This window comes from Ambystoma mexicanum, chromosome 8 (assembly GCF_040938575.1).
Source record: "Ambystoma mexicanum isolate Mex_15411 chromosome 8, UKY_AmexF1_1, whole genome shotgun sequence".
NCBI lineage: Eukaryota > Metazoa > Chordata > Amphibia > Caudata > Ambystomatidae > Ambystoma > Ambystoma mexicanum.
The window spans coordinates 72,725,047-72,752,547 of record NC_090929.1 but is presented as its reverse complement, the minus strand read 5'-3'; the positions used below and the strand labels follow the sequence as shown (position 1 = coordinate 72,752,547).

At 44.8% G+C, this 27,501-nt stretch overlaps 1 protein-coding gene across 1 annotated transcript in view; it reads left to right on the top strand.

The window, feature by feature from the left end:
• The window catches only part of SETX (senataxin), a 1,477,926-nt gene that overhangs the window by 196,542 nt on the left and 1,253,883 nt on the right, over positions 1–27,501 (top strand). The gene's annotated exons all lie outside the window — the stretch shown is intronic.

The window sequence follows — 27,501 nt, the reverse complement described above, 5'->3', positions numbered from 1 at the left end:
GTCTGGTCTGCCCCTGCTGGACATCTGCAGGGCTGCTACGTGGAGGTCGATGCACACCTTCACGAAGTTCTACTGCGTTGACCGGGATTCCACAGAGGAGTCCAGAGTCGGCCAAGCAGTGCTGCGCAACCTGTTCGCCTAAAGGTGGGCCTGGTGAGGAGGTAAGAGTTGCTTTATGTTGAGTTTATGTAATGCTTAATATTGAGCCTTTTGCCATCTCCCGTGGTTGTGCATGTGTGCACTGCTATGTATTCTATATTCACGAGCATGTGAATCCATGCCAGACCCCATGCTGGAGAAGGACCAATTTACTTACCTGTAACTGTTGTTCTCCAGCATGGTTCTGGCATGGATTCACATGCGAACCCCCCTCCTACCCCTCTGCGGCTCTTCACTTGCTCATACTGCCTCTTTAAGTGCTACCAAATCTGAGGATGGCTGCCAGGGGCAGGGCTTAGGGGGATGGCAGTCATTGGCTGAGGGCAGTATGACCCAGAGACCAATGATTGGTTACTACTAACAAAGACAGATCAGAAACGAAACTGATACTGATTTTTTTTTTCTTTACCGAGGTTACCGAGGATTCCCATCCTGACGACTGGTAATATTTATGAGCATGTGAATCCATGCCAGACCCATGCTGGAGGTGTACACAAAAGGAGAGGTGTTGGCCTGGCTGTAATAGTCTAAGCTAATTGCAACTTATTTAATGCAAATAGAATCTGTTGTGTATTGCCTACCCAGTGGTGGTAATGTGTTAGCGTATCCATGGGTAGGGGTACATGAAAATAATACACATGCGCTTGCCTTTTGGTACGGGGAGGTACAGCTTTTATTAAGTTGCTGCCCTCATCCACTTCACCTTTTGTTTTATGAAAATACAAATTCAATATAAAAAGGTGCAATCATTCTGCACAATTGACAATCTTAAATGAATAGAAACTGTATGACGAACATAAAGCAAAATCAAACCAATTAATACATGAATATGCTCAATTCTAGAAATACACACAAAAACAAAAAGTGCTTCTAATGCATACTGTTCTCCTCATTGTTCAACATGGTACGAAAGCAAGTTTGAGCATATTTTATAACAAAAAGGAGCTAACATAACTTGTTGTTCCTCTAAAATGATGACCTTGGATAGGTCTAACATAGCCAAAATAATTGATCAGATAATAATGGATAGACCCATGCTGGAGAACAACAGTTACAGGTAAGTAACTTGTTCCTTACAATCTAGTGGCCTGCCTTGTCCGATTAATCGGGCACCCCACACGTTTTCTGAACAAGAGTTTGTCTTGAAGAGGCTGCTGCACAGCTGGAAACCCATTGCAGCGCTTTCATAGCACCTGGAAGTTGTGCATGTGAATGAAGATGAGTGCAAAATGCATTGCAGATGCCTGCAAAATGAATGGCAGGGTACTTTGTGCTGATGGGAGAGAATGTGTTTCAGCCTGACCACTTACTGCGCCACATAAGCAATTCTGTTAACGTAAGTAGCAAGATTATTGAATAAATTTGCCTGATGTTCTGGTTTTGTAATGTCCATAGTTATTTATTGTTGGCCCTATGTGATTACACGTGTTTCAGCACTTGACCGTGACTTTCTCAAATCAGGGCATATCTACTGGTTTTACATGTCTAATGGTCAAAAAGTTATTCTGAAAATAATGACACATACAGATCAAAACATATTGTAAACATATATGCATGGGTAAAAACATACATTTAAATACAATCCCATCGATGTGAAGACCCCAAAAAAGGTAAAATATACACACATTTTTAGCAAAAGATTAGACAAAAATAACTAAAGACTAAGATTTGGGATGGGGGTTCAGGGAGGTTGATGTGTTATGCAAATGGTACAAGAAAAAGGAGAAAACAAAATAACACCATAAGCAAAGGATCAATAACTAGTATTCGTGGTGAATTCTCTGTATATTTAAAAAAGTGTGTAAGCAAGTTTGAAAACGGTCAAAATTAAATTCCTCCATATGTATGCAAATCGGTAAACAAATCGTTTGGCGAATGGGATGCGCTGGAACTTCGCTCCCCCTGGACGGATCCTCACCAAACTTTGCAAAAAAAAGTATATGGCCCACTCTGAATTTTTTTGCAAAGTTTGAGGCTTGGTCAAGGGGGGGCAAAGACTATTGGGGTCCCAAAATTTCTTTTTTTTTTCCCCCCCATAGATATAATGGGGGAAAAAACTTTACTTTGCTCACACCTACAGCCCAAACTGCTGGACGGATTTTCACCAAATTTGCGGCAGGAGCGGCGGCTTGGTCCCGAAAGCGTGCTTTTGTTAATTTGCAAATCCGTCCAGTGTTTTTTTTTGGCAAAAAAAATTGTGATATCTGTCCGGTCCGCTGACTCATTTCCCTGTTCGTTCCGCGGACTGGCCTTGGATATGGCTGCGCTGTACGCGGACTGGCCTCCCGATTGGCCAGAAAAATGCGCTGACTTTTGCATGGTCCGCGGACACCGGGACGCGCCCGCTGGTTGGATAGTGAGAAAACATGAAATGCGTCTGTTTCCCTGAAATGCCACCACCGTGGATTTGTGGACTTTTTTTAGGTCCGCGAACAGCGCAGTGAAAAATTGATGAAAAAAAAAGCAGCATTTCACTTGTCAAACTCGACAAACAATCTCTGGGGATGAGGGGGATGAGGATTGGATAGAGTATGGCCATAAAAAGCAAAAAAACGGGTTGTTTCACCCCCTCCCCCTTGAAAGTCCGCAAAAACACTTTAGATGTCCTGGGGCAGTCCTGTGGTGTTCGCGGACACTTCATATGTCCTAGGACATCTGTACCTATTTCTGCATTACTGGGCTGGAGAAAAGCATGGATGGCTTATAACTTTTGCGCCACTCAATGAAACTTCATGTAATTTTTGCAATGTTAGTCTAGAACTAATCCTGAATGGTTTTGCTAAATTGCCTGGGATTCTGTCAAGAGGGGGCAAAATTAGAGGGGGGGGCAAAATATTGTAAAGGCATATAAATGTGGTGTCAATTGACGAATCTGCACAACATTTGGCAAAACGATTTTGGATCTAGATATAAATGGTTTCCTAAAGTTTGGTGGGATTTTCTCAAGAGGTGGCAACATTAGAGGGGGTCTCAACATTTCTTGATGGCTTATAACTGTTGCTATTTGACGAATGTGGACACAAGTTTTGAGAAAGATTATAGACCCAACCTTCAATGTTTGTGTAAAGATTGAATGGAATTTTTCAAGGTGAGGCTAAATTATGACTATTGTATGTACATACATTTTGACACTGGGTAAAAAATAAAACCTGGGCGGATTTCGAGCAAACTCGTGGGGAGCATTGGCAAGGACATTGAAGCATGCATGTAATAATGTAGGTACAAAAAATAGTAATATACCTTTTGGTGACTGAGGTATAGACTGTGGCGGTGGACAGTAGCTAGATTGTCTGGGTCATGGCATAAGGTTATGACATGGACAATCTGGCTACTGGTCATGATCGCTAGGGATGAAAAATGGTGTTAAAGTGGCTATGTCTACCTGCCACCGGCTATGTGGTAAAGTTATTTGAAGGTAGGATAGGTTTGAAAGGGAAAAAAGTGCTTGTGGTAATATGTTCATAGGGTTTTGCAGGCTGCCATGGCAAGGGAAGAGGGGCTGTGTTCGGAGCCCCGCCTTCTCTTTCCATGTTGGCGGTCTTGGAAAAGGATTTTTCTTCCAACAGTGGGACGGCAGAGGCGTCCCGCTGTAGGAAGAATAATCTTTCCTTCTTACAGGAAGAAAAATCTGTTTTAGCACCCTGGGTTCCCGCCTTGGGAACCAGGGGTGCTAATGGCCTTTATCGCCCATTTCAGAGGCTGCAATGGACGATAATGGTCCGTAGCCCTCCTTATTTATTTATGTATTTATAAAGCACCAATGTCCGCAGACATCAGGCTGTGTGGTTACAGTATTTGTTGAGGAAGATGAGGTGGAGGAAGACAGCTTGCTACTTGCTGAGAAAGGAACAACCTTTCTGAGAGCATTGCGGTCATTGGATTTGGTGTGGCGGCGCATGGAGGTGGTCCCATAGGAGTACTGTCCAGGTTGTCTGCGACTGAGTGCATTTGACTTTGGTAGCTTTAGCTTTTGGTACACTCCCAACAGTAGCAAAGTACTGGCACACCCATGATTCGATCTTGGTGCTAGAAATAGGCACTTCCTCTACCTCATCTTCTTGGTCCTCTTCATTGTCTGTGAAAGTACTGTGCTTTTTTTGTTGTGAAGGTCCTCCAGCTGGTGGTGGCTCTTGGGGAGGAGGGATGGCAATAACTGATGCCATTGTTAAGATAAATAGCAATTTTGATCAAATTCTTCCAGGTATGTACCGTATACTAGATTGGTAATGGATAATGAGTACGAAAAGGTAAGGATGGATCTTATTGTGAAGTGTGGACGGGTTCTCGAACAAGTCATCATGCCGCACGCCAGCGTATGGTCATGTGGCACTGTCCGGAAGGTCTGCAATTAAGTCAGATGTTCGTAGACGTCTACGGATGCAAAACTAGTTGGAATAGTTGCAAAAAGTGTAGAAGTGTAAACATGATTCTAGAAGGTGGGAAATGGCACAGTTTTAAGGTGACACTTTGTAAATTGGACACATTGTTATTTTTGGTAAGTATGATATTAGTAAGCTGTAGGAAAATAGCATGCACTGGTAAAAACCCATGAAATTCACTGAAAAAACGTTGATAAAGGGACCATATAGTTAAGTTGCACTAATAACCTATGAAATTCAGTAAAAACGTTGTTAAAAGGATGTTATGGTTACAAGTAAAATTGAAAACCCCCTGAAATTCGCCAGTTATGGTAAGCTAAGCAACCATAACTCGCGCCACCACCGTGCACTAAGACTAACACCCAGGACATCAAAGATGACATCACAAATATCATTGATGACATCACATGTCTAGCCCCTTTTTTGTTCACTGCCATATCTAGGCCGGGTCGGTTTATTCACAGTCAGAAATGTAACTTTCAAAAGGTATTACATTATACTTCTCCATGGATAGTCCTACCACAGTTTCCACGGTTCAGAGGAGCCTGTCACCATGTTTTGGGATACCTTCACTGCATTCTATGGGCAACATATAGGAATATCCAACCTAGAACCCCATGTGTATAGGATGTGTTGTAAATTCCATTTGAATTAACAAATAGTTAAATAAAACTTTTTTTACCTCATTGGTACAATCTAGTACGATCTGTAAAGTTTTGTGAAACCGATTTGTTGGATTACTTGGTGTCTTGCAAAAAATGCTGTTTGTCGTGTCTGATCCAGGGACGTTTGTCCTATTTGTTCTGCGAGGTATCAAGTGTATTTATGTGCATATTATGGGCTGCGCCTCAAGATTGCATTCGGTTACAAAGGATAATTCCTGAAGAAATATGTGAAATATAGAATCGCATGTCAAAAAGCTGTTTCAACTTCTTTTCACATGCGTTTGAACACTAAACATATATTCTGGCTCGCAGATCTGATGAACCCTTTGGTTTCATGTGATATTCACTTATGACATTGTTGAGTATACATATTGGGAGGCAGTTGTCATAATGTAATAAATCTGATGCCTGTTGTGTTCATGTATGACTTGTTTGGCATACCCTTACAATGTTCTTTTCTTGCAAACCCATATTTGTCATGCATCTAGTACCACATATATTTGCATGAGGGTGTTCTTAGAAGGTATCTTATGTAATGTCAGCATCTGCTGCATCAAGTATTTTGCGTCACGGATCACAATATAGCAATGCAAATGTGCACATTCAGCAAACTCTGGTTAACCCCTTAAGTGCCGTGGACGAGATATTTCGTCCTTTTTGGCACTCTTTTTTTGAGCGATCACTCAAAACTGTAATCCAACCCCCGGGCTATGTGAGGGGGTGGTCCCCCCTCACTGCCAAGGGGCTGGATTACCTTCAGTTTCACGTTGGCGTGCGTAATGCACGCCGGCGTGAAACAAAGTAAATTCACTGCAGCAGCCATTTTCGGCTGCCGCAGTGAAGAGGGAAGGTGAGTGCCCTTCTCCCTCTGCCTCGATCTCCGGCTGTATTTCAAGCCAGAGATTGAGGCAGGTGTCGTTTGGAAAGGGGAGAATCTCCACTTTCCAACGACACATTTGTGTAACCACTGCTGCTCACGGATCGGGCGCAGGGCGCTCGATCCGTGGGCAGCAATGCCACTAGACCACCAGGGATCTGTTAGAGACGGGGGGCAGTTTACTAGGTAAGCCCCCCCCTTGGTCCCAAAGCATGGGGCCACATGTATGGAGACCCCTGGGGGCGGATGGGTGACCATCCACCCCCAGGGATAGGGGGCAAAAAAAAGAAATATCATGGCTGGTGTTGGGGGGAGTGCCCCCCTCCCCCACTGGACCACCAGGTAATTTTGCCTGTTGCACAATTTTTGGGGCCCTCTCCCTCCCACCTCAAATGGAGGGGGAGTGTACCTCACTCAGCTGTTTGTAGGAGGCCTACATGTGGTGCCCCCGCCACCCATTTGGGGTGAGGGGGTAGAGGGCCACCAAAAATTGTGGGACAGGTGGTCCAGTGGGTGGGGCACTGAGGTTTGGGCACCCTGGGGCCAGATTGGTGTGCCAATGTGCCCCTCTGCGCCAAGGGGAGTTGGGTTACCAAAGGAAAAAAGTGAAAATGGTGGAACGCATTTTAGGGGGGGCTGTGGGGCACCCCAAAAGGACGTGGATTTTTCTAATGGGACGGGGCGGTGACCCCCTACCCGCTCCCACCGCAATGGAGTGGGGGCCATGTCCTGCAGCCCTCCCTGGGCCCAGATATCTGCTCCTAGGAAGGGACGCCTGAGCCCAGGGAGGGGTGCAGGACAGCCCCCCCCTTATCTGCCCCCAGGGAGGGCTACATGAGATGCGCCACCCCTCCAATTGGGGTGGGGGGTGGAGAGGTGCACCCCCTTCACATTAAAAAGTTCCCTGGCAGTGTAGGATGCCTCTCAGCCCCCCTAAAGTGTAGCCTGCCATTTTCAATTGTTTTCTTTGTTTACCAAACTTGCCTTGGCGCAGAGGGGCACATTGGTGTGCCAATCTGGCCCCAGGGTGCCCAAACCTTATTGCCCCGCCCACTGGGGGCCTGTCCCACAATTGTTGGTGGCCCTCTCCCCCCTCGCCCTAAATGAGTGTTGGGGGCACCTCATGCAGGCCTCCCTGGGGGCAGATATTTGCCCATAGGAAGGGGCAAATGGGTTTTTACTGGGGGGGGGGTGAGGTTCAGTAGACCACCAGGGATGGCTTGCAAGGGGGGCATGCTTGAAAAGTATTGATTTGTTTTTGTTGGTGTGACCGTAGGTAACACATTTTTTGTTTTGTGTACAGCTTTATCTATGCGAGCAGCTGCAACGTTATGGGAGTACTGTTTTTTATTATTCTATGGTTAGGGCCCATTGTCAGTGGGGTGGGTGAGTCTGGGACTGGATTGTTGGTGTGGGTGGGAATGGGCCGTCTGGGCAGATATGTTGCTGCACTGGGACAATTGCAGGGGCAGGCCACAAATTGCCCCCCATGCCAGCAGAACATTGGTGTTTCCCTGGGAACGGATCCCTCCCATGTGGGTTGTCTGTCTGCAAGCCCAGGCTCCACCTCTGGCTGTGCTACGTTACAGATGTCACCTCCGGGGAGGAATGGGGATCCTGCCGGGGCTCCCTGGAGCTGCTGCTGTGCTTGGGGGACGGTACACCCACATGGTACATGGATGGCCAAGCCCAGGGACATCCCCTCCAACCGTCCTGGAGTTGCGGCTGGGCTCCATTACATCTTTTCCCTTCGGGGAGGTATTGGCACACTGCCGGGACTCCCTGGTGGGGAGAAGCTGTAACCCAGGGCAGCCAGGCTCCAGCAAAGTTGGCAGCAATATCCCTGGCCTTGGGCACCTTTCTCCCATGTGGGTCTTTGCCAGGGGTTCTGGGTAATACATTCTGGGCCGATTTGCGGAAGTCAGACCTCTGGATTCCCACGGGTGTCCTCCTTTGGGAAATGCATGGAGTTCCCTGTTTTCCTTGCTGGCTTCGACACCCTAGGCCCAAATCTGTAGGTTGCCCACATGAACAAAATATGCTGTGCAGAAAGGCTTGAGGTTACCAGTGGGTTACCCTTTTCATTTTGCACCCTGGTAGGTGCACCCACACATGTGAGGTACCGTTTCCATGAGCAGATACCTGCCCCCAGGGAGGGCTGCATGCCATGACCCCAAGTCCCCCACACATGTGAGGTACCATTTTCATGGGGACACGTGTGGGGAAGTGGGAATGTAGGCCATGTGTTGTTGGCGGTGTGTTTCGGTGGGTGCCCAGAGCGAAATGTCTGTCTTAATTTCCAGCATATTTCAGAGACATTTCCCTCTGTACACTCACTGAAACATGTCGCCAACATCAGATGTCATACCTTCCCGCTTTCCCAAAGGTGTCCCGAAGAAAACGGTACCTCACATGTGTGGGTGCACCTACCGGGGCACAAAAGTAAAAGGGTAACCCACTGGTAACCCCATGCATTTCCCAAAAGAGGACACCCGTGGGAATGCACAAATCAAACCTCTGCGGATTCCCACAGATGTCCTCTTTTCGGAAATGCATGGGGTTCCCCGTTTTCCTTGGTGGCTTGGACACCTAGGCCCAAATCTGTAGGTTGTCTCCCCAAACCCTTTGTGGGTTACAAGTGGTGTAGCCTTTTTCCTTTTGCGCCCCGGTAGGTGAACCCACACATGTGAGGTACCGTTTCAGCGGGACACCTGTGGGAATGCGGGAAGGTATAACATCTGTTGTTGGCGGCTGTCAGGTTTATTCTTCAAATCCAACGCGGGAGCTGCTGAACCCCACAGACACACCAAAGCGTAGCGTTCCCAACTATTTAACCAGTTGAGCTCGTGACAACCCGGGGGGAAAGGGGAAATTGGATAAAATAACAAATTCAGACACAGGAACTGGATCTCCCTCTGGAAGACTTTATCTGCATGGACGAGAGAGTCACAAAGATTCTTTTACAAATAAATATGAAATACTTTAAATAACTAATATTTGTTAACACATGAATTAAGTTACCTGAGAAATCCTCTACTTAAGCTAAGAGAATATTATTTTAGTTTTACTATTGTATTCAATTTTTAATTGATTCCTTACTAGAAATTGTTGTGCTTTGTTTTCACCGTCTGTAAATTACTTTTACTGAATGAAAGTGTGCACTCTTCAGTTCTCAATGAGTAACTTTCAAAGTTCTGGCTAAAAGAGGCTCTACTGGCTCCAAGAGTTCATCTGATAGCACTTAAACCATTTTCTTTTCTTTAATGAGTTTATTATTTGAAGTGTGAAACATATTCTTTCCAGGAAATTAGAAATGTCAACCACACACTATTCTTCTCTTCTTAGATGCCCAGTTGACTCATATTTACTATTTAGGAACACAATTCTGAGCTCCTTCCAAGCTGTTTCTCATTTGCATTCACTTATTTGCACACCAGGAAATGAATGTGTTTTTTACTTTTCTTTGAAGTTTTTTAATTGAATGAGGTACTTGCAGATTATCACAAAAACGAGTTTAACTTTTGTTAAATGTCAAGCTTTCATGCACTTCCAATATGAATCTGAGCTGCACTAGTTCATTCAACAGCGTGCACCTTGAAAAATGATCTTCTTTCAATGCTATTTAAACAATTGTCTTTTACTTTGTCGCCACGCACGCGCAGTTCAACAAAAACAAACTGTCCGTAATAATATGCAACGTCTTTTAACAAAAGATAACAGGAAAAAACATGCAAACTGTCGAAAAAACAATCGCGAAAGCTTGCTTACCTTCTTTCAGAGGAAAACTCTTCTGAAGAATCTTGACCCTCTCACCTCATAAGAGCGTAAGACGAACCTCTGTGACTCGATATTTCTCCGATCCAGGCAACAGTGAAAGCGACGCATGAACCGTCTTCTTTACAGAACGAAAGCCTCAGTAATGATCTCCTGTGAAGGTAAGCGTGTAGTGAGAGAGGAAACACGCGAATCTCTCTCCCAGAAAAGAAACGCGCTTACTCGCACACGCGGCAACTGTCTGGAAAGAATAGTTGACCCTTAATTCACCGGGTTCACTGTTTTTAAATCTCCAGTTTCAAAATATACCCAAATAAACTGGCAAGAGAGTCAGAAATAATTTGCAGCAAACAAGAAAGTACTTATCTCAAATTCTTCTTTGTATGGACTGAATTAAATTGTAGAACACTGAAGCACAATTTTCTTTTTTCAGCAGATTGAAGGTTGGAACTTCAAAATTGATTTCTTCTCTGCTCAGATTTCTTCTCAGATTACTCTTGGCCTAATAACTCAGGAGAACATAAAAACATGACCTGCACACACAGAAAACTAAATGAAAGGCAGTTTAGAATGTTTGGATAAAACCTTTGTTTCCCTTTCAACCAATCGTGGCTCCTGCTCCTTTGCACCATCTTGGCTTGGGCTCTCACCTGATTTCTGAAAACTAAAGTTAAGGCCTAAACAAACCAGAATTTAAATATTAAAATAAAATGTGACTTTCTCTTTCTCAAGAAACTGCATTTACTTTCTCAGAGACCTGCATTCACTTTCTCAGGGCCCTGAATTTACCCAGAGACCTGACAGCGGCCTGTTTCGGTGGGTGAGCAGAGTGAAATGTCTGAAAATTGCGTTTTTTACCCCCAAATTTGGACTTTTCCATGGGTTCTGGGTAATAGATTGTGGTCTGATTTGCCCAAGTCAGACCTGCGGATTCCCATGGCTGTCCTCTTTTCGGAAATACATGGGGTTCCCTGTTTTCCTTGGTGGCTTGGACACCCTAGACCCAAATCTGTAGGGTGTGCGCATGAGCAGAATTCCTGAAATGATGCTGTGCCGAAAGACTTGGGGTTACCCGTGTTTTAGGCTTTCATCTTGGCGCCCAGGTAGTTTCACCCACACATGTGAGGTACCGTTTTTTCATCGGACACGGCCATGTGTTGTTGGCGGCGTGTTTCGGTGGGTGAGCCGAGTGAAATGAGCGGAAAATTGTTTTTTTTTGCCACATTTCGGACTTTGCAGGGGTTTCTGGGTAATAACTTCTGGGGCGATTTGCGCAAGTCAGAACTCTGCGGATTCCCACAGGTATCCTCTTTTCGGAAATACATGGGGTTCCCTGTTTTCCTTGGTGGCTTGGACACCTGAGGCCCATATCTGTATGGTGTGCCCGCCTGGAAAAATCGTGAAATTCAGATGTCGGAAAAGACTTGGGGTTAGGGGTGTTTTCGGCTTTCTCCTTGGCGCCCAGATGGGTGCACCCACACATGTGAGGTACCGTTTTTATCGGGACACGTGTGGGAACTCGGGAAGGTATATGACATTTGTTGTGTCTGTATGGTTTTCATAACGTTTTGACCCATTTGCTGGTGCCCTTTGTCACACAACCCTTTCATTTCCCAAATGTGCCCTACATTTAGGCGCTGCTTTAGGCACCATACTCTTTTGTAACCTGCACAAGTCACCTACCCTTGAAAAGGTCTGCCTGTGTGCTTTCAAAAAATGTATGCTTGCTGTTCCTCACCACATTGGTTTTCCTGATTTACACATGCTAAGTACGCCTGTTCAGGCCGTAAGCATAAAACTCCTGCGTACCATGGCTCAGTGATTGGCTTGTGGTATTGCTTGTTTTGTGAAACACTATACAAAATGTGCGCTTTCCTAACTGTTTTTCTCAAAATTCATAGACGCCATTGCCGTACCAAGCCAACCATGTCCACCACATATTTTTTTTTTCCCGGTCATTTCCCCGCTTTTCCCCCCCAAACTATGGCATTTTCCCCTACCTAGTTGTTGCCCGACCTGCGCAAATCACCCCTTCCTAAACTTGGAATTTTGTCTGCTTTTCAGAAATGTATGCCTTTCTTTCCTCCAATTCGGCTTTCCTACCCTTTTCTTCCATTCCGTCCATGCATTTCCAATTGGCAAAAATGGTCCAAATCGCCTACCTCTCACAAAACGGTTGATAACCAAATCAAAATATAAAGCCAGGAAATTGGGGAATTCGGCACAGCAAACCATTTGTTCCTAGCTCTTACAAGGAAAAAAACACTGGCTTCTTTGTACATCATTTTATTGGCATTTTTTAAAAAAAAAACACAACATTTCTGCCCTGTTTGGTTGTTTACTCTCACCCCCTACAGCAACCTAGGAAATACTAGGTGGCGTTACGACTGCCTACATGTGGGAAGAAAAGGGGCCACATTTGGCCAAGCTATCTTATGTAACAAAGTTACAAGGCATTGAAAGGCGACATACCGAAATCACCAAAAAAGGCCTTGGCACTGGGGGGGGAACCCATGGCACTTAAAGGGTTAACAATCTATTTGCATTTGTTATTAAAATTGGTTATTAGACCTAAGAATAAAAACTCTCAAGGTTGTATGGTTCTGCTTGTGAAAAGGTTCATATTAAAGGAAGGATGCCAGTTCAAACCACGATCTACAGTCATAAAGTGACAAATTAGTTTGGCTTCTTCTTGGCGGAGCATCAGTTCCTGATTGCCTCCTCGTCTGCCCAGTGTGACCTTCTTTAATCCAATGAATTTGATTTCATTCTTGTCATTGAGTTGGTGTTTGGTTTGCCAATGCTCTACCAAAGGTACATTTTTGTCCTGACTGCCTGAAATTTTGAACAGGAGTTTATTTGTTCCCGTATTTTTTCAGATGAAAATACAGGCACAAATAAACTGCTGTTCAAAATTTGTAATATATGCAATCATATGCATTTGCCAACTTGTCTACATTGGCAGCACCATTCGTGAGCTACGAATCAGGATCAGAGAACCCTTATCTGTCATTGGCAGTCAGGACAAAAATGTACCTTTAGCAATCCATATGGGATTGTATTGAAATGTATGTTTTTACCCATGCATATATGTTTACAATATGTTTTGATCTGTATATGTTTTATTATTTTAAAAATAACTTTTTGACCATTAGACATATAAAACCAGTAGATATGCCCTGATTTGAGAAAGGCACGATCAAGTGCTGAAACACGTGTAATCACATAGGGCCAACAATAAATAACCTTTGACATTACAAAACCAGAACATCAGGCAAATTTATTCAGAAATCGTGCTACTTGCGTTAACAGAATTGCTCATGTGGCGCAGTAAGTGGTCAGGCTGAAACACATTTTCTCTTTTCTTTGCCAACGGAGTGGAGGAACTCTAGGTCTCTGTTTCACGCACCGATGCAACACTTTTTCAACTAAACTTGATTCGGTTGCGGGGACTTGATATCGCCCAAAACGTTCCTCACTGAGATGGTTATTACTTTGTGCTGATGTGGGCTTCCACCCCGGCAGTGCACTTTCCACATAGCGTTTGTAAACTTTAATGAAGGGACACATTTTCTGTCAATTTAGTATCCATTTTACATTTTTCCCACAAACATTATGCTTTAAAAAGCCTGCTAAATTATTTACAGCTGCGCAACAAAAGGTTGCGAGTTGTGTACCTCCGTTTAGCTGTACCTATATTTATTCTTTGGCATATTAAGGTTTGTGAAAGGGAGTGGCTGACATTTTAGGGCCACACTTTCTGGGGCTCCTACCTGCCGCACCCGAGGATAGCTAGAGTTACTTCATTTATACTCTTGTGTCCAAACTCCTCCTGTGAGGGCTTTTCTCCTTTACTCTCCCTTCCATTCGTCTTATGAACAAGTGCCCGATAACCCACACCACCTGCGTCAGTGCCATCCTCTACGGGTAACAGAAGAGAAAGGCATGTTATTCACAGAAAAATTCCAGTTCCTACTTTGCCTTCCTCCAGGTTGCTTGTTCTTTTCTCCCCCCCTCCCAATCCGTCCTAACGCCTTTTTCTAGCCTCTTGCTTCTCTCATCCGTTAGCATGCCAAGTGATGTCGTATGTAGCCCTTGTATGCCCCCCCCGAGTTCCATCTTCCCTAACCTCATGATATCCTCTTCCCGGATTCCATGGCTAGCTGCAGTAGTAGCTGCCCCTATACGGAAAGAGTGGGGGGCAAACCCCAGTCCCCCTAATCCTGCTGCTAAAATGCACCCCTGCAAAATCGCTCTGAATTGAAATTTGGCGGGTATATCAACTGTCTTGGTACCTGAACAGAGGTTCCCTATCGGCCCCCCCGGAGTGAGATGAAATCTCCCAATGTTGCCACCGGACAAATAGTCTTGGTCCCATTCCCTGCTATCTCCACCAATGCCCCTTTACCCTCCTGGTCCATTTTTGACTTCAACCTAAAAGCCCCAAAAAATTTGGCGACAAAGGCGGCCCTAAATAGTCCAACCTCGTAATGATCCCTGTATATTCTCCCAGGTCTTACCACCAACTTCTCCCGTTTTTCGGCATGCACTGGACGGCTGTGGTTCGTGTGCCTGAGCCCCAAACCACCTCCAGCCTACTAAGGCCTTTTTTTACCGCCAAGTCATGCATGGGGCTTGCTACCGCTTGCAACCCAGCCATAAACCTGATAGCCACAACCTTTCCTTTTGCCGTTCCTGCTGACACACCAGTGTCCTATATCGGGCCCATGAAGGCCATCACAGAGTCCCTGTGGACCAGCTCCCTCCTCACGCTATCCCGACCACTCCCAATACTCTAGGAATGCTTTCTCATAGGCTGTCTTGTTCTTCCCGGTCAGTGATCCTGCAATCAGTGATGCTAGCCCGGGCACCAAAATTCCATAGTGTCAGGAAAAGGAGTCGTCTCTAATTCTGCCCGTGGCAACCATCCTCAGAATTCCTGCATCTTAAAACGAGGCCAGGCACCCGCAGCGTTATTGAGGACTCCCGGGACGTGCTTTGACTGTAAATGCACTCCCCCCCCCCCCCCCCCCCCCCACCTCTCAGGCAAACCAGTACCATATGTTTCAACAGAATCAGTACCATTGGGCAGGATGCCCTTTGATTGTTGATTGCCATAACCAATGACATTCTGTCCGACCAAAGTATCACATGCTTTCCTCTCATTTCCTCACCCCAAATTGTCAGTGCGGCAATGATAGGGAATAACTTCAAAAAGGTAACGTTGCTAGTCAGTCCCCTGTTGTCCCATTCCCTTGGCCATCTCATCCCACACCACACATTCCCCCAGATTGCCCAAAAGCCCACACTGCCCGCTGATTTGTTGTATAGCCCCATATCTTGGTTGGGCTGAGCCTTCTCAGGTCAAGCTTGTATCCCATTGAAATCTGACAGAAAGCTATGCTGAACTTTGAGATCCTCTTTCACTGAGGCAGATAATCTTGTGCGATGATGATTTTCTGTAATCCCTGACATCGCTTCTGCTATAGTGTGGGAGAATGGGCGCCCCAATAGGATCATTCTTAGTGCAAAATTGAGCTGTCCTACCAAGAGCTGAGCCAGGGTTACCTTCTTGGCCTGTAAACACATATAGACTGATTCCTTAAACTCCGCTACTTTCTGTTCCGGGAGGCAGCATGTTCCCCACCCTGAATAGCTCTATACCCAGAAATGTGAGAGTGGATACCGGGCCCTCAGTTTTCTCTTTAGCCAAAGGTTCTCCCAACGCCTCTGCCAATCTATGAAATGTTTGCATGGTGTCTGCACATAATTCTGATCCCGCCGGCCCAAGAAAAAGAGAATCATCCAGGTAATGCACCATCCTTGCCCCCTTTTGTTCTCTTCTTGTGGCCCAGTCAAAAAAGGAACCAAATGCCTCGAAGTATCTTCATGCAATTGAGCACACCATTGGCATGCATTTGTCGAAGTAAAATCTCGCCCATGCTTGGAACCCTAACAACCTGTAGGAATCCTGATGTACTGGCAGCAATCTAAATGCTGATTCAACATCTGCCTTTGCCAACAATGCCCCCTTTCCTAGATCCCTCAGCTGCCCCAAGGCGTCATCAAAGGACGTGTACTTTATCGAGCATGCCTCTTCATTCATTGCATAATTTACTGACAGCCCTTTTGGGCAAGTAGATAATCCGGAACTTTCAACCTCCTTTTTGGGCACAATCCCCACTGGTGGACAGATAAATTGTGGGAAAGGGTGGGTGTGCAAAGGGCCCCCTACCCTCCCCAAACTTATTTCTTTCCCTATTTATTTCAACATTATTTCATTTTTTCTTGCCACAGATACCTGGTTTTTTGGTGTTGCTGTTGAAATAGCCCCTTCCACTGGGATGCGAAAACCTTCTGAAAAACCTTCCACCAACAGTCTTGCGTGCCTCTGCCGTCCTGGGGTAACGGTTGGCCCATAGACGCAAAATGTCCATACTGATAGGTGTGGGCAATGAGGGCCTGTGCCCGAAACTCCTATCCGCTCTGTTTGTACTTCGTTTCCTTCCCTCTTATTGCATCTGTGTTCTGTGTGTCCTGGCAGCCCGCAACCTGAGCAAGCATTTTTAAATCTGAACACTGTTCTAGTAAATGTTTTTGTATTAAATGCCCAACATGTTCCCTTTTTGATCTCCCCATTGTGCCGTAATTGGCCAAAAGGGCTGCCTGTACTTTGGCGTCCACGCACCTTACGCCCAGTTCCCCTGTGGGCTCCCCTGCATCCTCCTGTTGCCTCACAATGGTTCAGCTGGCCCATAGATCCATTGCCCTGATACCCCAGTCCAACTGCCCACTCCCCGCTCTGGAAGCCCTGAACCTCTCATCATAATTCAGCCAGGCCCCAAATGTGCATTCTCTATCCATGGACATTAAGTGTAATCTCAAAAACATGTCTCTGAGGCGACGATCTGGAAATAGTTGAAGGTATTTTGGTAATTGATGTAGAGCTCTCACCTCAATAGTTGGAATAATATTCATTTGGTATTTTTTTTTTTAAATGGTAGATATCCAATCCATTCGTTGTATGTTCTTTATATTCATTCTGTGGTTAGTTGATTAACATTTCGGGACTAGCTTCTGAGCTTTGCATCAATACTCTACATGTTTTTTTACAAGAGGTTATAGCGACGTCATTTGAATGGACAGAGTTATCTTGCAGAATATCAATCGGGGGAATAATGTCATCCAGAAGTGTTTTTCTGTAAAGATCAAGACTTTTCCAGACAACTATAGATTCCAATGACTGTATTGCCAGTTCGTCTTATTCGTGGCATAGGATATGCAAATGGTAAAGACACGAGTTTTTCTCCAAAAAAGAGCTTCTTTTTGAGTCCATATTAGGGGAGATAAATTGAGGATTGACTCGCTTCCGTACGTCAGAACTGCTATTACCTTTTGGCATTAAAAAGCTATTCCTGGTCTTAAAGAATATTTCCTATATTTTTTGTGCATTAGAAGAGGTTGACGAGCCAATGACAATGATTTTTCCTTCAGGTGTTCTGCCCAGCCGGTCTTGACTTCTGATTAATTCAGCCAGACTCCCAAATATTTCACTGTTCTAACAACCTCTTTTTTTCTCCATTAATATGGACTCGTAGAGGTTTGATCTTAAAACCTTTTGTTAAGGACATGGCCAGCGTTTATTTTAATTAATCATTAAGTTATTGTGTTCTGTGTACTGAACCAGTTTGTCGAAGGTTTTTTGATGTCCAGCTTGTGTTCTATCAAAAATGACAATATTGTCAGCGTATAAGATGTATGGGATTAAAGTATTGTTCAAATTTGTCGGTTTTGCAGATATACATAGTTGTGTTTCTCCAAGGTCTGCTATATATAGAATAAATAATGTATCCGCCAGTGGACAACCTTGCTCCTGTAAGCATATTGAGTCAAACGACAATAGATCTTTGTTATTGCCTGTATATAGATGTGCTGAGCCTCTTGTATTCCATGAACACATGGATGGAGATGACTTTTCAGAATTTCTAATTGTTATCGTCGTCCCTTTTCTTGACCACTGCTTTGATAGTGTCGTCGCAAAGAAATGGATCTATCAGTGGTTCGAGTCCTTCGCCCTTTATCCTTTGTGTGAGTCAAAATAACTCTCGGAACTTGGGTGTTGATGCTATTTTGAAATGAAATTGTTGAGTTTTGGACAATATGATTTAACTCTGTCCTTTATTTGGGCACATTTGAGCCCTCAATTCTGGGATTATAATCGGTTGTTAAGCAGTGGAATCCCAGAAATGGCAACTGCTGGTACGAGTTCATTATTTGGTCATGTACTTGCTGCATATTTCTACTACATCAGTTTCTTTTTCAAATGGAAATTCAAATACAAGGATATCAGTTGAATGTATTTCGCAAATTCTGGAACCGCATGTAGTAGACATAAGATATTGGACCTAGATTCTGAATTATCTGCTAGATTCTCACCTTTAAAAATCCACCCATTTTTCAGTGGATCAATGAAGGTGGGAAGTTTTAGATCATTGCTAAGTCTGTTTGCATTGGTTTAGTACACATTCTTCCAATTTTCTTTGGATTGGATGTTCCGTACCACGGGTTTACTCCCATTCTTGGCTTAGTGCTTTTCTTCACGTCGTTTTTTTCTGTCTCCTTAAGCTCACCGTTGATGAGGTTGTTGTCGCTGTTATATCAAATTCAGATTCTGACACTTCTTCACACGAAAGGATGTCTTTCTCTAGTGTCAAGGAGTGGACTTGTTCATATTCATCAACAATATATAGCGATTCTTCAGTTTTATCTTGCGCAACCTCATCTTTTTTTGCTTCACTTGATGTTTTCACTTTCTTCTACATAGGTCGAAAGATCCATTAATAGATCATGTATTCCTTGCTTCTTAGTTGTCTTGGGTAGAGTTTCTGCTTCTTTTATCTGGTGATTAATCACAATATTATCAACGGCTCTGGTAGTTTGTGTGGAATTACTTTTTGTTGTAAAGTGGTTGATTTTTTCGGCATAGAGAAGTTACACAGGAAGGCACGTGAACCCTGCTTTGCCGATTTCCTTTCCTTTTTGTTATTAGAATAATTTCTTTTTTTGTCTTGACTTTTTTCATTTATTACGGTTGTTGGTGGCAAATTTCTTGTTTTAGAATCAAATATTGAAAAGGTCACTGGGATATTCTGGCCCGTTAAGATCCCATCCACGTCCTATGTTAAAGTTTTAGTTGAAGTGGTAGGAATTTCTTTGTTTCCTTGTTTCTTCGATGTTTTGGACTTTGTTTTTATGCAGTGAAGGGAGTTGTTTTGGAGAATTCCCGCTCTCTATATGGTAGAGGAGAGGCACAGAGGACCCCTGCCAAGATTCTCTATTGTGGTAGCAATGGACAAGCAATCAAGGCCTAGCTTCTCAGGAGGTGATGCGAGCTGGTTCTTCAGTACAGTGTAGTCTCCAAGCACCCACAAAGGAATGTCCACACACTGTATCGGTTAAAACAGTCTTTATATAATTAATATTCAAGGTCACATACACTATCACGATAACTCACTTTGTACTCAGAAATCAATAATGGTAAATATATACAGTTTTAAAGTGGTACCACTAACGTTATCAGATCTCATTAAAGTGCATACGGTCAGAATGACACAGATCGAAATAAAGAGGAAACCAGCAGTAGAGAGAGGAAGGAAAGCAAGATGGTTGAACAATCGGCAGAAAACTGGTAACTACCGTTAAATACAGTTCTGCGTGGAGATTCCCCCCCCCCCCAACCTGGGCAACCTGTAGAAGAAAGATACAAGCGCAGTCCATATATTGTTCACACTAGCCTTTCCAATAGTTCTGCAACCCCAAAGTACCTGGCGTTGTAGCGTTCCGCGTCGGGGAATCGACGGCCCTTCTTGAGTGTGCTCCCTTTCAGGCGGGAGTCACGGGTCGTCGAACGTCCGACGGAGAACAGGTTGAGCTACGACGGTGAAGTGTCCGTGTCGTTCCTAGCGGTGCTCGTTGACGGGGAAGCGTAAATGTCCTGCAAGGAAGATGCGTGCGGGGCACCTCGGTGTCGATAGTTCTGGACCGCAAAGAGTTTGAAGAACTGTGGCCCAGCAAGGACGTTGAGGGGGAAACCCACCGGTGGATGCTCCTCGGCGCATAGACGGGCCTTCTCCGGCAGGATACAGCGACTATGCAGATGAGAGCGTCCTTGGATCAATGAAAGTTCTTGGGCAAACGGGAGCATGGTGGCTCCAGTCGGTGCGGCGGTCGTCGACAGTGGCGGACAACAGTCTGGGTGCTTCTCCTTGGAGTTCCGCAGCAATCACCGTATCGGATCGGCAGCCTGTCAAAGGTCTGTCTACCACGGAGCTTAGGCAAAGATCCGCTGTGCACTATGGTCCCTCGTAGCTCGGGAAGAGGGTGCCTTACCAGGTCCTCTTTGGGTCAGTCCTTGAGGCACAGCAGCATTCAGATTGCGAAAGAGACCGCACAATTATTCTCGTCCAGCAGGGCTTCAAGATCAAGCTTCAGTTACTCCAGTTACTCGTCGTAGTGGACTTCAGCTTCTGAACACGATTCCTAGCAGTGAGGGGTCCCCAGATATACTGTTGATCTCCCATTCATTCCGCTGGGTCACACTAAAGCATCCAATCACGACTACGGTCATTCATGCAGGCAGGCAGCCAATCAGGCACACAGTGCATTCAGGCCATTCACTTCTCTCCAGACACTCACAACAAGTTGTGTATTGGGACAAGTACCGAGCCATTCATCACTCCATGCTGCATTCATACCGGTTTCAGGCAGGGCTGTCTCAAACCTTGTGTCAACCACCAGATACTAGACAGCCACAACATAGAATGCCTATTCGTCACACACTCAATTCACCCAGTCCCACCCACAGGCAGACCCACAACATACGGTCCTTGAGAAGGCTCCAGCCAGTCTTGTCTGCACTTCCCCACACTACCATATACGGAACTTCCACCCAACAGCCAGCCAGGGGGAAGGGACAGAGGCAGGGCTTCCCGGGACATTGGGAAGATCAGGGTAACAGGTGATGAAGGCCATGGGGGCCATTTTGTCTCCATCAGGAATCTACCGATTCCAATGACAGTGCCTGGGCGTCCCAAAATGGAGGTCACTCAGGGCAACCTTCATTTCAGCACAGAGCTGCCACCAGCCCGTACCCTGCTCTGTGGGTCACACACAGGTGCCCAAAAGCATACACTAGGGGCACAGGGCTGTACCCCTACCCATGGGTGCCATAAGGGTCTGTTCACCAAACCAAGAGAGAACTGCACCGCCAGGAGTCCCAAATGAACTCCTGCGTGGAAAACACGACAGAACACACAATAAAAAGCAGTAAAGGACAAGGATACGGAGGCCCTGTCCCTCCTTTGCATTTCCAGCATCACAGCTTGTTTTTTCATTTCCACTTCACTGTTATCAGGAATTTGGATGACAATTTTTTTTTCTGCTTTTTTTGCTTGCAGTCCTTGAATCCTGAGTTCTAATTGTAACAGTTTATTCTTTGTGTTAGTATCATCATCTCATTCAAAGTTGCAGCCATTTGGACGCTATCTGCTTTTTCACTTCTTGCTACTTCGAAAAGCCTCGCCTGCCATTGTTGTGATGCTTCTGCTTCAATGTCGAGCCTTTGGTGTACCTTGTTGGCAAATGTTTCAAAGAATATTTGCTTTGTGTGTATTGACGCCTATAGAGTTGCCTTATCTTTCAGGACCTCGCTCATCGTTTCGTACAGTTTTAGAAAAGCCAGGATTGCATGCGTGGATGCTGTTAATATATTTTTCAAGTCCAACATTGTCGTTGGAATTGTTGGATACTGTTGGTGTTGATCATTATCGCAATGACAGTAATCATGGGACTTTTCCTTTGCTTCGTCATCCCTTTGATTAGTTTGTTGGTTGATGTAGGGATTTGGAAAGTTTGAATAGACTGGCTGCTTAGGAATAGTATTCTCCTTCTCTGGGACAGATTTAAGATCCAAGTTCCTATTTGTCATTTGCCGTGATCTGTTTTTATGTTCATAGATGGGTGTTGATGTCATCTTTTTTTGTCTTTGTTTTTTCAGATACTGTTGCAATGGTCTTAAATAATGCTTGTCTTTTTTCGTGATTGACCATTAGCGACTCTCTAGAGACAACCTAGCCAAACGTTGCTTCGTTCCTGTGTCTGCTTCGTTCAGGATGGTAGGCGTATTCAGATTTTTCTCAAAATTCTGTTGCCATCTACTTTTTGCTTGCGCGGCCCTTTCGCACTGTGTTGATTGATTTTGATCCATCACTGTTAAGTCGATCCTATCATCCAATATACCCATTCAATCCTCGTCCGGATTCTCCATTGGCTTAATGTTTTCAATGTGGGTTATAGCAGGCAAGAAAATGTCTTCAAAGTCTCTACTTTTGCTGTATCTAGATGTGTATTCTGATTGGAAATCTTTGCCTTTTGATATATTCACATTTTTTTGGTACAATTAGATTTTCTAATGTATTTTCCGTAACGCACTCCTCAGTCAATTGTGGTTTCCCACCTTCACGACCAATTACTTTATCGTGATGTGAAATTGTTTGTGGACTTCCTGCTATACCTGTACCTGCCGCTAGGTGTTTTTGCAGTGGAGTAAGAAGCACATGTTTTGTTACTAACAGGTTAACGTGAGTAGGACTCGAGCAGTGTTTAGTACCACAATCCTTAGGCAGTAGCAAGACTTGGTCCTGCATCAGTAAGTCAATTAAAACTTCATTCTCACCACACCGCGAGTCACCACTTACCTTTTCTGTTGGAATGACGAAGAGGTTTAGTTTTTATCAAGGCGGGATCCAAATCAGTAGGTGTGTGGCTGGGTGTATTCAGCACCACTGATTCCATAGTGGCGGAGACTTTTCAGCTGTTTGAGCTTTCGCTCAGAGTCTCGTATGGGCCAAGAACAGAAGTCCTTACAGGAGGCGTGAGTTGATGGAAACGCCTCTTTGCGTCCCGTGCAGACTCGTTCGGACTCTGCACCGATTCCGAGTAAGCTAGTTCTAATGTCTCCAAAGATCCTCATCTTCTATTCACTCATATTCCGATAAGGACAGAATATAGGCTCATCCAGCCTTTCCAAACTTCATGGGTCCCGCGTCCAGCAAAACAGCTCCAAACAGCAAAAGTCAGCGCCCTTTATTCCTTGGTGGGCTTAACGCCGCAAGGGCGAATAGGTTCTGCTTTTGAGATCTGCCTACTTCAGTTGGCGGAGACTCTGCCCTTAAGGTGAAAGCAGGACCCAGAAAACAAAGCAGAAACAAACGCTTCTCTGCCGCAGACGATTCCTTTGATGCGCTCTAGCTCCAAACAGCAAAAGTCAGCGCCCTTTAATCCTTGGCGGCTTTAACGTGTTTAGTCTGGCTACTGTCTTTGTGTATTACACATTTTTGGAAATGTATTTCTGATTTATCATGTGTTGATATTGAGAATTTGTGGAAGAATGTGTTAAATGGGAAATCCGTGACACTAAACTTGCAGTAGTGAAACAGTGCCAGTTTTATAGCACTGAATAGGAAATTTTCTTACATTTTTTAGGGTACACCAGCTATTTGTAGTTTTACTTTCAATGTGGTGTTCGTTTTGAGAAATGTGATGGAGCATAAAAGGTCTCTCGCCCAATGGAATTGTATCAAAATGTTATTTGTTAAAATATGTGGTTTTATCTGGTTATGATTTTGTAAAGGTTTATTTTTAAACTGTGTATAAATAAAGAATACATAAAAGTATTTTCAAATTATTAATCAATCCAGTGTCTTGCAGACATGAAGGTCTTTCAAAAAGAAAAGAAAGGTGGGGCGACATGATAATCGATAGCGGGGATGGGTTTAGAAGAAAGTTGTACATCAGTTTCCCAGGTCCCACACCCCGGTAGCGTTTCTTGAAATCATTGGGATGCCAGCAGCTTAAGGGTCCTGTCCGAGAACTAGTGCCGTGGAGTGGTTTTGACCCCCTAAGCGCTCTTTAAATGCTCATCTCATATTTGCTGCATGTGAAATTATGGGCCAAAAATCTGATTCAAATCTCATAATCAATTGTTTACACTTATTCCGATCTCGAGAAACCACCATTCCACAAACCAGTGGACTGAAAAGCTCATTAAGTGAACAGGGCCATCTCTACTACTTCCCATCATCCCTCTCCACACTGCTCGACGGCTGGATGGCTGTGCAAAGCGCGCTGCACAAGCCACCAACATAACTTCTCATTGGGTCAAGGCAATGGATAATGTAAGATAGCGAGGGAGTTTGCTTTCCGAGGAGGCGCACAATAAAGCATATTTGTTATGCCCATTTAATGCGTTACTGGGAACCATATATCCGTGCTCGGACACACTCACGTTGGAACATAGGTAGGAGTTTGAGTGCTACCCACTGGAGTTGCATGTAATCCCTGGTGCTTGTGGCCCTGAGCCTTGGACACCCAAACCCCTCTGCAATGCCTTCCACAGACGCAGCTTCACAGATGCTTTGTAATGTGCATGAGTTTCTAGGTGCAAAGAAGCATGGGTTACAAAAGCAGATCGATTTTAATATTAACATTTTTGCTTGCCTAAAAACACCCCCAATACTTAGTAAAAAAAAACAAAGAAAACAGTAAAATGCTCCCACTTCAAACCACTTCTCTGGAGCCCGGGACGTGTGGCAAATTCCTTAAGATGGCATTAGCAAAGCATCTCCAAAGTTAATGAAGTCTGAGCAATTACATGAGGCTAAACTATGTAGCAATGTGAATAACGGATTAAAGGTCTCTGCTTCAGCAGACTGCGGCAAGAGAGGGAATGACTGATGCAGATCCAGAGACACAACTGCACGGTTAGGAAGGGCACGTCGTGTGACACACTCAAGAATACAGCTTCAAGGAGCATAGGTGCGGATCCACACACAACCTCTACCCAATTGTATCCTCCATGTTCTTTCCTGGTCAGATACATATGGTTGTACCCTGGTGGTTTCGAAATTGCTGAGAAAAGGGAATTATTTAGCTCCTGGTCATAGCCCAGGGAGAGCCTGGCTGCCTCAACATCAACCTCTATCAAGAGCTACATTTGGCTCCACAGGCCAACTGACATTAACCCTGTGCGTTTAGGAATGTGTATAAATGAGCATTCTGACACACTGGGATGACATGCATAGTGGGTCGTATAGAATTGACAGAGTTCTAGTTTGCATATCATGTGAGAGTTAAACTTGCGGCACGCTATATCAAAAGGTCCTGGTTCCCAGAGCTAACTTCTGCTTACTGGGTGATGCCGGACATTCAGGAGCTGCTTTTAGATCCCGCTAATCAAATCCTTATTGGAATATTATGGTATATGACAGCGGGTCATTCTTTGGCTATTTTCCAAAACTTGGACTTGGTCCTGTCTTTGCTGCCAAATGAAATGAAATTTGCGTCAACACTGCTGAAGTAAGTTTGAACACAACTATCCTCTTTATTTGCACCTTTAATTTAGTGTTATAAATGTGTCCTTTTTTAATGTATATTTTGGCTTGAATTTTTTGTTAAAGCATGAACACCACAATCATTATGAGAACTTGATGGGAACTGACGTGATGGCTAGTGTATATACAATGCATCAAAATCCGGCTATTCCCTTACTTAATGGTACGTACATTTCACTACACGTTTTTAAACAGATGCATGCGTCGAACGGATGCTCTACAGGGTTCGCACTGAAGAAGCCGAAGTGTAGAGCAACGCGGATTCCTAGTTAGCCAAGAAGAGGTACATTTTGAGCCTCCTGTCGCAAACATTAAGAGTCTCGACGGTCTTGCACAAGAGGAGATCATCTTTGATAAATGCATTTTGGAAAAAAAATGCAGAGATTGGAAATCGCAACCTCAACTCACTTATGCAAGGCAAAGTTCACACATGAGCCCCAACGGGCGCTAGAAACAAACACTCAAACGTGTATTTATGAAGAGGCCCTCTTTAGACGCACAAGAAATATATAGGAGGCTCCATGGAGAACACAGCGACAGAAGTCACTTTGCAGTGGACCACGCACGCTGCAAACTCAAAGGGCGTCTCGGAAGAATATCCAAAGGGAGCTGAACAATTACCACGAAGCATAAGGTTCCTGACGAACTAGCAGAAATAAGGATATCTTGTAAGTAAAGAGCCGTTTTGCTATTTCTGTCTTGGGGTACTGGGGTGCGTAGTTGAAATGTGCTGTTTCATGTTGGTAAGCGCCTTTAATGGCAGTCAAAGCGGCATACAGACATCCATGGACAGGACAACACGGGGACATCACAATCTGGGTTCTTGGGCTAAACGCGATGCAGCGAACCCCCGCCCCCTGCTTTCTCTGGCATACATGGCTTTTATACACTGACATAACATGGCCTTCTGTGGAAGGGACGTGCACGACATTTGATGACCACGGTATAAATTATGGTTCTGTTCTTTTATCGCCATTTTTTTTTAATGCGTTTTACCAAAATATTTTCTACGAAAAAACTCATAAAAATATATTTTTTTATATTTTTGCTGGGGGGGATGTTATCCCCATCCCCATCCCCATTTAATCCCTTTCCCCAACGCCCCCACGATTTATATCCTCTTACCTACCCAACCTATAGTTTTCGATGCTTTTTTTTGTTGAATACTTTTCGGGGAAAAAACTTGGCGATGAAACGACTGTATACCATAACATCTCTGCAGCCTCTTCTACTCGGTTCTCTGCGGCACTTGGACATTAACTTCATTCTCACGCCTGGCTGCACGGATTAGACCTATTCCGATACATGTTGAGCCATTCCGTCTAGCATTCTCAGGACTCGGGCAGTGCCTGTTCCGCCTATTGTTGCTTCTTGCAGACAAGGGCGCCTTCTCGCCAAGCGAGGCTGTGCTCCACCTGCACCATGCGGGACTGTGCCAAATTGACGTAAATGCGTGGGAAGCGAGTCGCCTACGAAGCCGCTGCTTCTTGCAGCCTGGCTGAAGTACATTCGGTTAAGGCATGCGCACAATGGCCTAGGGTTAGGCCGCCGTGGGGTAGTGCAGTGTAATTCTAGGAGTCTTAGCTTTGCGAGCAAGATGTAGAGGGCATTACATGACGAGCAGCATAGGCCCCCTACATTTGGCTGCAGGGTCTGGCACATCAAAGCTCAAGAAGGGTGAGGTAATAAATACCTCATCCTTCCAGGTGAATATATGGATGCGGTGCACCCTGGAGACCCTAGATACTTAGGCAGGGTAGTACAGAGGGATCCCCCCAGGGAGTTCGAGGGCAGAGGGGGCCCAATTAGTCGGCTGCAGCTCCTAAAACACAAACTGTTTGTCCACCCTGCACGGGGACCCAAACAGTACAGGAAAGTTTGCTGGGGACTCAGCGTCTTCCTGCTCTTTTTCTTTCCACAAAAACCCTCCCATCGCAGAAAAAGCGGAGAAGAACGACGGAAAGGAACTCTGGTCACCGTACAGTGGCCACAACAAGTCGTGGGACAAGAAAGGTGGCACAGGCCAGAGGGGGTTACCTCTGGACCCGGTGCCCAAAAGGATATTATGATTACGTGTATTGTTTATGTACCCATAACCATACTTTTATCAATAAAAACCTACTGCCTTTTATTGCCAACACTTGACCAAACTGTTGTGGTGTAATCTTTCAGGGGGGAGGGGGCAAGGGCCATAAGGC